This window comes from Musca autumnalis, unplaced genomic scaffold (genome assembly GCF_047663935.1).
Source record: "Musca autumnalis isolate F117 unplaced genomic scaffold, ASM4766393v1 scaffold_4, whole genome shotgun sequence".
NCBI lineage: Eukaryota > Metazoa > Arthropoda > Insecta > Diptera > Muscidae > Musca > Musca autumnalis.
The window spans coordinates 86,126,378-86,139,181 of record NW_027411977.1 but is presented as its reverse complement, the minus strand read 5'-3'; the positions used below and the strand labels follow the sequence as shown (position 1 = coordinate 86,139,181).

At 34.3% G+C, this 12,804-nt stretch overlaps 1 protein-coding gene across 8 annotated transcripts in view; it reads right to left on the bottom strand.

Moving 5' to 3' along the window:
• Positions 1-12,804, bottom strand: part of LOC141404342 (uncharacterized) — a 100,023-nt gene that overhangs the window by 77,903 nt on the left and 9,316 nt on the right. For 5 of the 8 annotated variants that reach the window (XM_073987871.1, XM_073987866.1, XM_073987867.1 and 2 more), the window contains exon 2: positions 460-851. The gene's annotated coding sequence lies outside the window, so the exon portion shown is untranslated. Of the gene's footprint in view, positions 1-459; positions 852-1,185; positions 3,253-12,804 lie in introns of those variants that run through there. The other 3 variants (XM_073987873.1, XM_073987869.1, XM_073987870.1) reach the window with 2 other exon arrangements.

Genomic DNA, 12,804 nt, shown 5'->3' with positions numbered 1-12,804 from the left:
ATTATTTAAAACAAATAATTTCAAAGGCAAATTTTAGAACTGCATATTCCGTTGACAGCAAAGTAACACAAACGATTTTAATACAACTTGAAAAGTTCAAAAATCTAATTTTGCTTTTTAAGCTTTTCTTATGGTGAAGGTTATTAAAACTTCGGAACTTATGACGTTATTTGAAAAATAACAACGGTTTCGGCACCTTTATCACAAAAACAAAAATGAAACACTAATGAACGGAATTTTATGGCTTTAATGAAGGTTATTTTTATTTAATCAACAGTTGGATTTAGGGAAGTTCGACCGGTAGGTGCCTTAAATACCCTGCCATTTTTGAATATAAATCTTGTTTCTTTCACAATATATACTTTATAGTGTAGGGTACACAAACAACTAATAACTAGTTATAGTTGTATTTTTTTCTAGTGGGCATAACATTTTTTTTTGCAGTTGTTTCTTACTCACCTTTGGATGGGACTTTGATGAAAGACAACCACACTTTTGTCGCTTAATCCAAGTAAAATGGCATTTATTTCTTCACAAACAAATTAGCACAAATCAAATTATTTGTATATCAAAATTTTTGATTTTTTATAGCAACTTTTCTCTTGCTTAAAACACTTGTTTGATTTTTTTTATTTATATGTTAGTGGGTTTAAATTGGTTGAAGTTGTTTGATAGGTAGGTATTTTTTTGGATTTAATCACCAAATCACACTCGGGCAATTATTATTATAATATTTTTTTTTTTATTTTATGTTTACTTTTAGATACTATTTTGTTTAGAAAACTTCTAGACGCTTGGATAATTTTGAACGTTTCATATTTTAATTAGCAGACAATTTATTTGCATCTTTCCTAAATATGAATAATTTTTTTTTTGTTATTTGTTGTTAATAAAAGAATATAGATTTGTAATAAGATTTTGTTTCAACTTTTTTTCAATAGGAATGTGTATTTTTTTATTTAATTCAATTTCATTTCATAAAATTTGCTTTTCATTATATAGGAACGTAGACAGACATTATTATTATTATTTATTTTTATTCTTTTCATATTATATTGTAATTTCTGTTGTTGTAGTATTTTTTTATTTAACGAATTATTTGCATGTTATTTTCAAAGTGACTTTGCTTATTGTTGCTGCTGTATAGGAAGCCTACAATTGCTAGCTATTGTAATCAACACGTACGTATAAAAACAACAACAATGAGATACTTTTGTTATGTTGTGTTTTTTTCCTTTTCGCGAAAATTGTGTAAAGCTTAAATTTGCTTTTATCAGTGGTATTTTTTATCCGCCAAACAACCGGCACGCAAGATGATCTTACGGCTACTGACTAACTAAACGTTTGAGTACGCCGAATGTACCGAATGTAAACGGTTGAACGAAATCTCGTACACACCACACTCACAGTCACATGCCAGCCAGCATTTATAAAACTTGCGCACACCAACAATTCGTTGTTATGCTCATCTCTGAGATACTTTCGTCGGCCTTTGATAGTGGTTTTTATATGGCGCAGTGTATTTGTAGTTGAATAATTTGAAGTTTTTTCAAGGTGTGAGTAAATTTATTTCTCCACAATTCTCTCATTTAAAAAAAAATCTCATTGAAGGTGATGCCAACATAATTTTTCATAAAACTAAATTGACGGAAATTAAGGGCTACCTATAGGGAAATTCATGTTAAAAGTTTATTTAAAAACTTATATTAACCGCATATGGGCAAAAATTTGTAAAATTGAGTTTTCCTTTAAAAAAAATCAAAAAAAGTGTTGATTCTACATGCATGATTTTTTGTACATAGACAAAGAAAAAAAATCTTCATCCAAATCAAATGTAGACGATTTAATTCGAATGTTTAGAAAAATTCTAAAAAAATCGTGGCTTGATATAATAGGCTGTTATATATCATTAACGTTAACTGAATTCGTACTCTTTGCGATGATGCAAAAATCAAACCGAAATGCCTAAATGGATTCGCGAAATATCAAATTTATGACGAAAGTGTACGTATTTGCAACCATATTTTGTGAAATAGTAGCGCATATGCTTACAATATACATAAATACAAGAATTACAACAACATCCAGAGATTGTAAAATTAAGCCTATGTCGTGAAGTTCGGAGCAATAATAAACATGTCATTTGCAAAAATGCAAAGAAATTTTAAAGAAAAAAATAAAAATTCTATTATTTTTGATTTTTTTATTTTATAGGAAAAGTTGAAAAAATGTTGCCGACCATGCGATACCCTACACCACTACCCCTGTTCATAAGCTTTTCACTGGTAAACATTTCATTTAGGGAATATAATCCGACTACCACCAAACATAATATGCCTCTTTCTCTCTGGGACCCCATAAGCAACCAAAATTTCGTGACCATCCGATCAAAATTGCGACCTGTTGCGTGATTGCAAACAAATTGAATTGGATGCATTAGCGAATATTTGGTAACTCCCTTTTTTGACCACCTTCGTCAACCTACTTTACACCAATGTAAAGGTAATATTTTCTTCTTCCATTGACAGGCCTTGCCATTGGAATACCCCTACTAGGAGCCGATATAATTACAAAGAATTAAACTTTGAATATGTCGCCACATGAGTTTTTTCCCATTCCGACCCCTAAATATTATCCGACTATAACCAAAATCAATAGGCTTCTTCCTCTGTGGGGCACCCATCAACCCCAAAGATTTCGTGACTATCCGACTTGTAGCGTGACTTCAAAAATTGGAAAAATTGGATATATTACTGACTTCTGCGATATCTCGGTTGTTTGCCCACTTACGCCAACATACTTTGCATCAATATAAAGGATATCTTTTCTTCTTCCCTTCCTTTTCGAATACACCTACCAGAAGCGGAGATATTCGCATAAGAAATGTAATTTGAACGTCTGTATCTCAAAAATGGTAAAACCTACGAAAATAACATTAAGGTCAATCTTATAGGGAATTTTCACTGCTACTACATTCGCTCTTATCTGATTTCGATAAAGCTTGTGGTTTCTGAGCAAAATCGTAAAAACTTAATAAACCCCTAAAATTTGAACTTTGACCGCGATTTATCTGAAAATCCCTTCGGCGATTTTTTTCGTTTTTTGATTTTTCTCATCCCAGGTGTAAGCACCTTTCATTTGAAATTAGTTAAGTCGCACCGTGAGAAGCCATTCCACAGTCGATATGTCTGGAGAGCTGCTCAACTAACAGCGAAACCAGGTCACATAATTTGGTGACTGTGTGGGCTGGAGTCCTTGGCTTTCTTTTTTCACTTGAAAAAAAAAACATTTCGATCATCAGTCTTAACTTTAAACGAGAAAATTTATAAGAAAATGTTGCCTTTTCTCCCCATAAGCGTTTTGCTTATTCCGACTCCTGAATATTATCTGACCATTACCAAACCTAATAGGCTTCTTCCTATGTGGTACCCGCATCAACTCCCAAAAAATTCATGAAGATCCAATCACAATTGCGACGTGTAGCGTGTTTACAAAAAAATAGGAAAATGGGATGCATTACCGATTATTGTGATATCTTTGTTATTTGACCACCTACGACAACCCATTTTACATCATTGTAAAGGTGATATTTTCTACATTCCTTGTCAGGTTTTGCTTTTGATATACATACCTCTTAAAGAAACAGAGATATTGGCTTTGAAATAAAACGTTGACCTTTTTTTCAAATAAGTTTTTTTCCCATTCCGACCCCTGAATATTATGCGACCATCATCAAAATCAATAGACTTCTCCCTCTGTGGGAACCCCATTAACATAGGAAGGCTTTGCTTTGGGAAGCTCCGCAACCAAAGCTGTGATATTCGTCTTTATAATTAAAATCGCAAAAATGAAAAGTTGGGTTGTATTAGCGACTATTGTGGTATCTTCGTTGTTTGACCACCTACGACAACCTACTATACATCGTTGTAAAATTGATATGTTCTACTTTCATTAGCAGGTTTTACTTTTTATATACCCCTTATAGATGCGAAGATATTTGCTTTGAAATAAAACGTTGACTTTTTCTCCAAATAAGTTTTTTTCCCATTCCGACCCCTGAATATTATCCGACCATCAACAAAATCAATTGGCTTCTTCCACTCCAGGACCTTCATCAATAGCCAAAATTTGGTGACGAACAGACTAAAATTGCTACCTGTAGCGTGATAACAAGGTTTAGATGGACAGACGGGCGGACACACATAGCCAGATCGACTCAGCTCGTCGAGACATTCATTTTGATATATACATATATGTATATGTATGGGTCCGCGGCCATTATTTCGATGCGTTACAAACTTTTTGGCTAAAAGCAATAATACCCTCCCCATAAATAAATATTCGGTTGCAAAAAATTTTTACCTTAGAGTATTCCTATTGGCGAATATTTTTTGATCATTATATTAAATCAAAAGGAACTCCAATAGTGGCATTAAATTAAAATAAAACTATATTGAATATGATGATGGATGTAGCATCGCACTCAGTTTACAGGAAAAACCTATTATATGTCTGTATAGTTTTTTTAAACCAGTTTCCGCACATTTTAAACAGGTGTATCGCTCTATTTATTTAAGGTGAAATTACACATCCAAATCGCATTTAAATACTCGAAATTTTCAAAAACATTTATTAAAAATTTTCGAAATTTGAGAGGTACGCGCCATGGCTTATTAGATTCGGATCCTGTGAAGGTTACACTCTCGAGCTATACATGCAAAAATGTGTATGCGCAAGTACTACAATCACATAATAAGCTTTAAGAAAAATCCAGTTGCGCGTCCAAAATAGAGGCAAAATTCAAAAAAATCATACATTAGGAACTTCATCTCTGAAGTGTATTCCATAACTTCTTTTTGAAACATTAAGCTGTACATTGTATAGAAAAGCCACTAATTGGACCAAATCGGTTACTTCTTTCAAAAGTTTCGTACACACAAATTTTCCGAACATTTTCGAACTTTTGTGGGGAAGGTACCGGAAGGAGTGGACCGATATAATCCATCTTTGAACTTGAACTAAGTTTGGACAAAATATTACGAAAGCCAAATTTTGGACCGAATCGGCAGATCCGTTCGAGAGTTATCTTGCGCTCCAACCACTGCACACGGTGTCATAGGGTTTTTTGTAACTTTCAGGCTATTTTCTCAGGAAGTATGGACTTGCCCCTAATGAAACTTACAGCGTCGTAGAGAGGACAGCGAATACAACTTGCGTAAACAAAAATCAAAGCGATTCGAGACCAGGTCCTAAACTGAACTTTACCGAAATTTTGTGTGGGAGGTACCCGAAGGAGTGGACCGATTGAATCCATATTGGAGACTAATCTAAGTTTGGTAGAAATTACACGATGTGCAAAGTATGGACCAAATCGGTTATTCCTTACAAGAGTTATCGTGCGCACAAGTTTTGCGGCAATTTTTGAACATTTGTGGGGGATGTACCTGAAGGAGTGGACCTATATGGCCCATCTTCGAACTTAAATCGAATCTGGACAAAATATTTCGATAACCAAAATTTGAACCGAATCGATTGATCCGTTCGTGAATTATCGTGCGCACCATCCAGCCAGACAGACAGACAGGCAGACGGACGGACATTGCTAGATCTACTCAAAATGGTCTGAAACGGATATCGTACAAACATACTTGGGGTCTAAAACCAATTTTTTCAATGAGGCACATTTTTGGTCGTATGAAAGTGTAAGTACCCTCTTTAGCCTAAAGGCTGAGGGTATAAAAACTCCTTTCCTTCAAAGTAGTTTTCCTATTTTTTTTTTGTTCATTAATACGACCACAACTTCCGCTCAAATTATTAGTTTAAAAAGTCCCTCTGTGAATCGTACTAAAACAGTTGATTTTACAGAATTGCGTTCAAAACGTATGATATAGTACAAATGTTCGTGAGTTGCAATACCCCATACTTCAGTTTCAACATTTGTTAATTTGGTACAATAAGGCCCATATATTGTCCGATTGACAAAAGTATATATGTATGTAAAAGTAAGTATATTCTTTTTGAAATTAGTTCAGATTTGAATATATAATGTCACCGATTTCATTCAGAAAAAGCGCCTACAAAAGTCCTATCAGGCCAAAAATTAATACACACTTCCTGATTTAGAATAGTTGTTCTATGTCTGTCAATTTTGATTAAAATATGCTCAAAATTAGATACAGGTATAGTCTGCGAAATTGAGCAGAATGCACATTTCTATGATTGAGTATGATTCACAAGAGTTTGGCGCAAGCATTAGGTAAAAATTAGCATTTACAAATGTTACCACTTCTGGTCTTTTGCCTATTAACGACAAAAGCAACGTTTATTCCATTCAAATACACTGTGAACACAAATTTTGGAGCAGAGATAATTCCTTTTGGAGATGAAAGCCCTTGATGAGTATATTAAGAATCCCGAAGGACAGATCCGCCGTGAGTCGAACTTCCGCGTTATGGCGTGATGAAGGTTTTGCTAGAGACCCTGTAAGCCATCAGGAAATAGCGTTATACTTTGTTCACTGTTGATTTAGCTTATTTTTTGAGATGACATGTCTTCAGTCAAAATGAATGAGGATTATTTTCGTAGAGCACTTCGACCTTCTAACTCGCTTCCTTCAATGTCTTTTTCGTACTTTATTTTAAGAGTCGCTATAAAAGTACCACAAGATAACGTTTTTCAGCTTCGAAATATTCTGCAAAAATGTCGCTCAGAAAATTGTCGCGTTTTCGTGGTCGTTTTGTGCATTTACCCTACTGTTGTTCTCTATAAGTGGTGTCGTAAGACTCGCCGTCCGGACTCGGTGATAAGAAGTAGGTCCCACATCATTAGACAGCGGAATTTTATGCAACCCCTATTTTTGGTCTGATTCATGTCAAATTTTGGGATTGGGCTTATTTTTGGCTTCTGATTAAATTGCAAACAAAACATACATATGACATACGCATTTTACATATTTTCTTATGCAGCAAATATTTCAATAATAGGTACAAAAATGTTTGAATGTACAATTTTTCTGTTTAAAGTTCTTTTCAGACACGTCAATAAAATAGTGAAATGTACAACCACAGCCTCAACCTTCAAAATACAGAAAATCGGGAGGTATCGTTTTATGGGGGCTATACGAAGGCCTGCACCTAAACCCGCAAATTTTAGGTGGAAAGTTGTTTACCCCCAAAGAAGACTTAATACCAAATTTTAGCCATTTTGGCGGGATATTGAGGCCACAACCTTCAAAATACCGGAAATCGGGAGGTACCGTACAATGGGGGCTATATGAAGACGAGAACCTATGCCAACAAATTTCAGATGGAAAGTTTTATACCCGCAAGGAAGACTTAATAAAAAATTTCAGCCATTTCTGAGGCATATTGAGGCCACAACCTTCAAAATTCGGAGGTAACGTTCTATGGAGGCTATATGAAGACGTGGACCTATATCGAGATATTTCAGGTGGAAAGTTTTATACCCCCAAGGAAGACAAAATACCATATTTCAGTCATTTCGATGATGATATTGAGGCTACAACTTTCACACTACCGAAAATCGGGAGGTACCGTATATGAAGACGTAGACCTATACTGACAAATTTCGTTGGGATTTTCAGACCACAAATCCTTGTATATATGTTTGCATACGTTTTTGCAAATGCTCATTTTATGCAAATATTTAAAAATATGTCAATATATTCACGATATGCAAAATATGCAAAAATTTCTATGCCTAATTCGTTTTATTTTGTGATAAAACGAGTTTCTGTCTAATAAGATTTTCTCTACGACCATCCTAACACTATACGCATTTGCATAGGATTCCTCTGTCTACATATCATTGAGCCAGTATGAGTCGGTAGTTCGGTCAAAAATGAATCTTAAATCCTCAAAATAGAAAATCAGGAGGTGACTTATTATAGTCGTTGTCATGCTTATGTGTTCCATACCTCATTTTTGAGATATAGGTGGTTTCTAGGCTTTTCGCGTATGCTCTTTCTGCTTTTTTCTATCTGCTCTAGTTTTCGAGATATCCTCGTTTCGGCCCGAAATCTTATGTTGGTTTCAGGTATGAAATTAATATTTTAATAACTTAGGGCATGTTTATATTATAGCCTTTTGCAGGGTTAACCTTCTTCTTGAGGATTTGTTTGACGTATATGTAATGGAATTGACATTTCAAACCCTGTGGGTTTGTTTGGTTTGGTTATATATAAATGTACTATTACAAATTTAAAAGCACAATCCAAAACATCAGAACTTTACATTTCGATCATGACACAATAATAGAGGTAGAGTCATGCAAACATATGATTAAAATTTTTTATAAGTTTACCTTTGACAACACTCAACTTTCAAAAATTAAAATTAAATTAAATCCTTTTATTTGTACGTACAATTTATGGCAAAAAATAATCTGAACCATGGCACAATTACCCAGGTAGTGGTATCGTAAAATTTTGAATATGAAATGTCAAAATTTTCTTTATGTTGTTGGGGAAGTTACAACAAAAATAATTTTTTATAAAGGGATTTGACATTTCATATTCTAACAGTTGGTGTGATACCACTCGCGGTAATTCTAGCGTCAACAATTAAAAAACCTAAATCATTCGTAATAAATGTTCGCCTCTTAGAACTTGTTTCCCTCACATTTTAAACCTGTAGTGGAATTCTGTAATTGGTCACCGAAAAAATCGGTAAATCAACACGAAAAATTATAAATGAAAAGCACAAATAAAAGTTGACCACACTGCTGCTATCGGTAGGACTTTGCGACAACTTCATTTTGATGGCTAACTTACCGACAAATTTCGTTAATAAACAAAGTTATAAGCATTTTTATTTTACCGATTTTATGCGGTATCCAAAAAATTTATGAAACTTAAAAAATGCGAATCTCACAACTAATGAATAGAAGTACCGAGGAGAATTTCCCAGGCTAGACAGCATAACATTGTCAAAGGTGGATTAGGTGTGTGATAAGGCAAAGTTTTTGGAAATTCGTACTAGAAGGGTTCGAATAGAACTAAAATGTGCTTAAAATTGAACGATTTGAGTGATTTACTTATAATCAACACAGAGGCGAAACGGCTTGATCTAGAATCTTGAAATTTTGAGTGAGGGTTCCTATTAAGGTGTAGGTGTGTATGAGGATTGGAAGATATACGCCTGAAAAAATAATTTATCTTAATATCAAGGTCTCGAGGCAGTAGGATCAATAACCGATTTTGACCTTCAAGATCACGTTTTATGGATTTTATATGTTTCCAATGTTTGTTTTGATGTCAGTTAAATCTTTTTAAATTTTTATATTATTTCTATTATTATGCATAAATGTAATCGTTTCCCTAATAATTGCATTTAATCTTCTACCCAAACACCGATGTATCAAACGATAAATCGTTTTTTATCTCTCCTGAAAAGTGGTATTTTTTAAGATACGAGGATGAGAAAGTAAGGCATCGATTTGTAACACATCGAAATATTCGTCGCAGATACTATAAAGTATATATATTCTTGATCAGCATACATTTCTTAATCGATATTACCATGTCCATCTGTTGATACGCCCGTCCGTCCGTCTGTTGAAATCAAGATACAGCTCGCAATATTTAAGATAGAGCATTATAATTTGGTATAGATGTTTATATTACTCCTCGGATGTTTTGCATTGAAAATGGGCTATATCGGTCAACGTTTTGATATAGCCCCCATAGAATGGTACCTCCCGATTTTCGGTATTTTGAAGGTTTTAGCCACATTATCCGACTGAATTGACTTATATTTGGTACTTAGTATTTGATATGTGTATAAAACATGCCTACAGAAAATTGTGGGCATATATAATAAGACCCATAGTATAGGTATTGCGGGTTCTTAGATTGCAAGGTACTACGATACCTCTCGATATGAAATCTGTTAAAGGATTAGTCTACCGTATTGATTGCAACTTTGTATTTCAGATTCTCAAAAGTTACAAAAGCTCCCCGAAGACAATGATCAGAAAGCAATTTTTTCAGTTAGGGTGGGGGAAGGGCTTATTACTTTCATAACCCAAAGGAAACAACATAATTGTTTCATTTTATTTCAATGCACACGGTGCTCTTGAACCAACATTAACGAAAGGAGCTTAGAGCTGGGAAGTTTTTTGCGGATTCTGAAACTACAATGAGAGAGCAGAGATGAGACAAAAAATAAAAAAACGGCGAAGAGTTTTTAAATAAATCGCGCTCAAAATTCACAATTTTAGTTTTTCACGATTTTGCTTAGAAACCGCAAGTCCTATCGAAATAATGTTGTAGCTGTGAAAATTCTCTAGAGGATTATGATTTATTCCTTGGTTTTACTATTTTTGATATATAGAAGTTCTAAATGGGACAATGCACTGACTGTATCGCCTCCTTATAAAACAATGTCGTGACTACAAAAATTATAAAACCTATGAAAATAGCATAAAGGAAATCTTGTAAAGAATATTCATTGCAACAACATTGTCTTTAGTTCCATTTTGATACGGCTTGTGGTTGCCCAGCTAAATTGCGAACACCTAAAAACCCCTAAAAATGTGAACTTTGACCGCGATTTATTTCAAAAACGCTCCGCCGTTTTTTTTTTATTAGAATCAGCAAAAACTTCCCAGGTGTAAGTTTCTTTAATTTAAAGTTGGTTCAAGAGCACCGTGTACAATTCTTGGTGGTGGGTATAAAAATGCGGCCCGGCTGTACTTAACGTCGTTGTTATTTGTTTTTGTGTAAACTTTTGTATTTTCTTTTAACGTTCAAATACGGTGGCGTATTATTCGTACTTAACGTCGTTGTTATTTGTTTTTGTGTAAACTTTTGTATTTTCTTTTAACGTTCAAATACGGTGGCGTATTATTCGTATTCTAATATATCTAATTTATATTAATCATACGCTCCGAAGTTCTAACACAAAAAATTACCTAATTCACAGATTTTACTTTCGAAAACTTACATAATTTCCTTTTTTGTAGTAGTAAAATAAAATGATGCAATGTTGACTCAATTTTCTTGCAGCTTCTAACAAAATTATTAAAAACCCCATTTGCGTTTTTTCACCACTAAGAATTAACAACACTTTTTCCACTACATTCAAACAGATTGTTCAGAGTATATTTTGAAATTAGTATCTCAATCTTCATCAAAGCTCTCAACTGCTTAACAAGCTCTTCTCTAACGTTTCACATGTAAACAGCCAGACAACAATAAAAACAATATAAGTATTGTGGTGGTGTTGGTCACCCCATATATCAACGACAACCGTTAAAGAATCATAGCTGTGTTTGGAATACGTGTGCATTTCTGGTTGTGTTCTTGTTTCCGTATCGATGTTGTTTATTTTCCATCCAAACTACGACGAGAGTAACAAACATAAGCTGAGCACCAAAGTCAGTAGGTGGCGGAAGTTTACATGTGTGCGTGCGAGAGTATCTGTGAGACAGATACGTAAACGATAGAGTTGGTATTTTCCAAGAGATGGTGGCATGAGGTTTTGTGGTAGGTAATTTCATGACATAACCTAATGTAAGTAGGAAATTTGTTAGTGTAAGTTGAGTTTGTGTCTTGTTTTTGTTTTTATTTATTTTTTTTGTTGTTTTTAATAGGAGAACTTTGTTTTGGTTTTGAATTCTTCGGTGGCAATAGCAGCACCCATTGAAAAACACAACAGTAGTGTTCAAATATGTACATTAAATGGTGGAGAGTGAGAGAGAATTTGTTTTAGCGTTTCAAGTGAAAGAAACTTAGAATGTGGAAGCTTGGTATTCCAAAATTTAAACCTATAGTGAAATAGTTTTTCATAGACATACTCAAATTTTGAGAACTCGACTTCGATAATCGACTTCCAATTTCATACCAATGCCAAGTGGATGTGCCCAACGACAAAAATAAATAAATGCATGTCACCATTCTAAAAAGTTAAAGATCAACTTATTATCCCATTTTTCGCGGTTCTTAGAGAGAAAAAAGGCTTAAAAAATAATTTGTTTAAAATGAGAAAAAATGGACTGTTATTGAAGCCTTAACTTAAATTGAATAGTTTAGTAAATCTGCTAAGCTTCGTTTTATTATTTATTCCTCTGATTTGCAAGGGTTACCTACTATTTTAGTTGTAATATTGGTCATAATGAAAATATGTAATACAGATGTATGGATTTCCTAAAAGTTTTTTTACTAGTTTAAACTATTTTCGGGCATTTGCGATTTTAACAGTTATAGCCAAAAGTTTAGCCCGGTTTTATACCCTCAGAATTTATGTTAACGAGAGGATATACACTTTCATACGGGCAAAATGTGCCTCATCGAAATTAAGGTTTTAGACCCCAAGTATGTTTGGACGAAATGTGTTTCAGACAATTTGAAGTTGATTTAGCCATGTCCGTCTGTCTGGCTGATTGAAGCGCACGATAACTCTCGAACGGATCAACCGATTCGGTTCAACATTTGCCTTTCGTAATATTTCGTCCAAGTTTAATTTAAGTTCGAAGATGAGTTATATCGGTCCACTCCTTCCGGTACCTCTCCCACAAAAGTTCGAATATGTTCGGAAAATTTGTGTGCACGATAACTCTTGAAGGGAGCAATCTATTTGGTCCATTCTTTGCACATCGTGAAATTTCTATTAGACTTAGATGAGGTTCCAATATGGGATCAATCGGTCCACTCTTTCGGGTATCTCCCACACAAAATTGCGGAAGGTTCAGTTTAGGGCATGCTCTCGGATCGCTTTCATTTTTGTTGTAACAACTTGCATTCGCTGTCCCCTATACGACGGTATATGTTTCATCAGGGGCAAG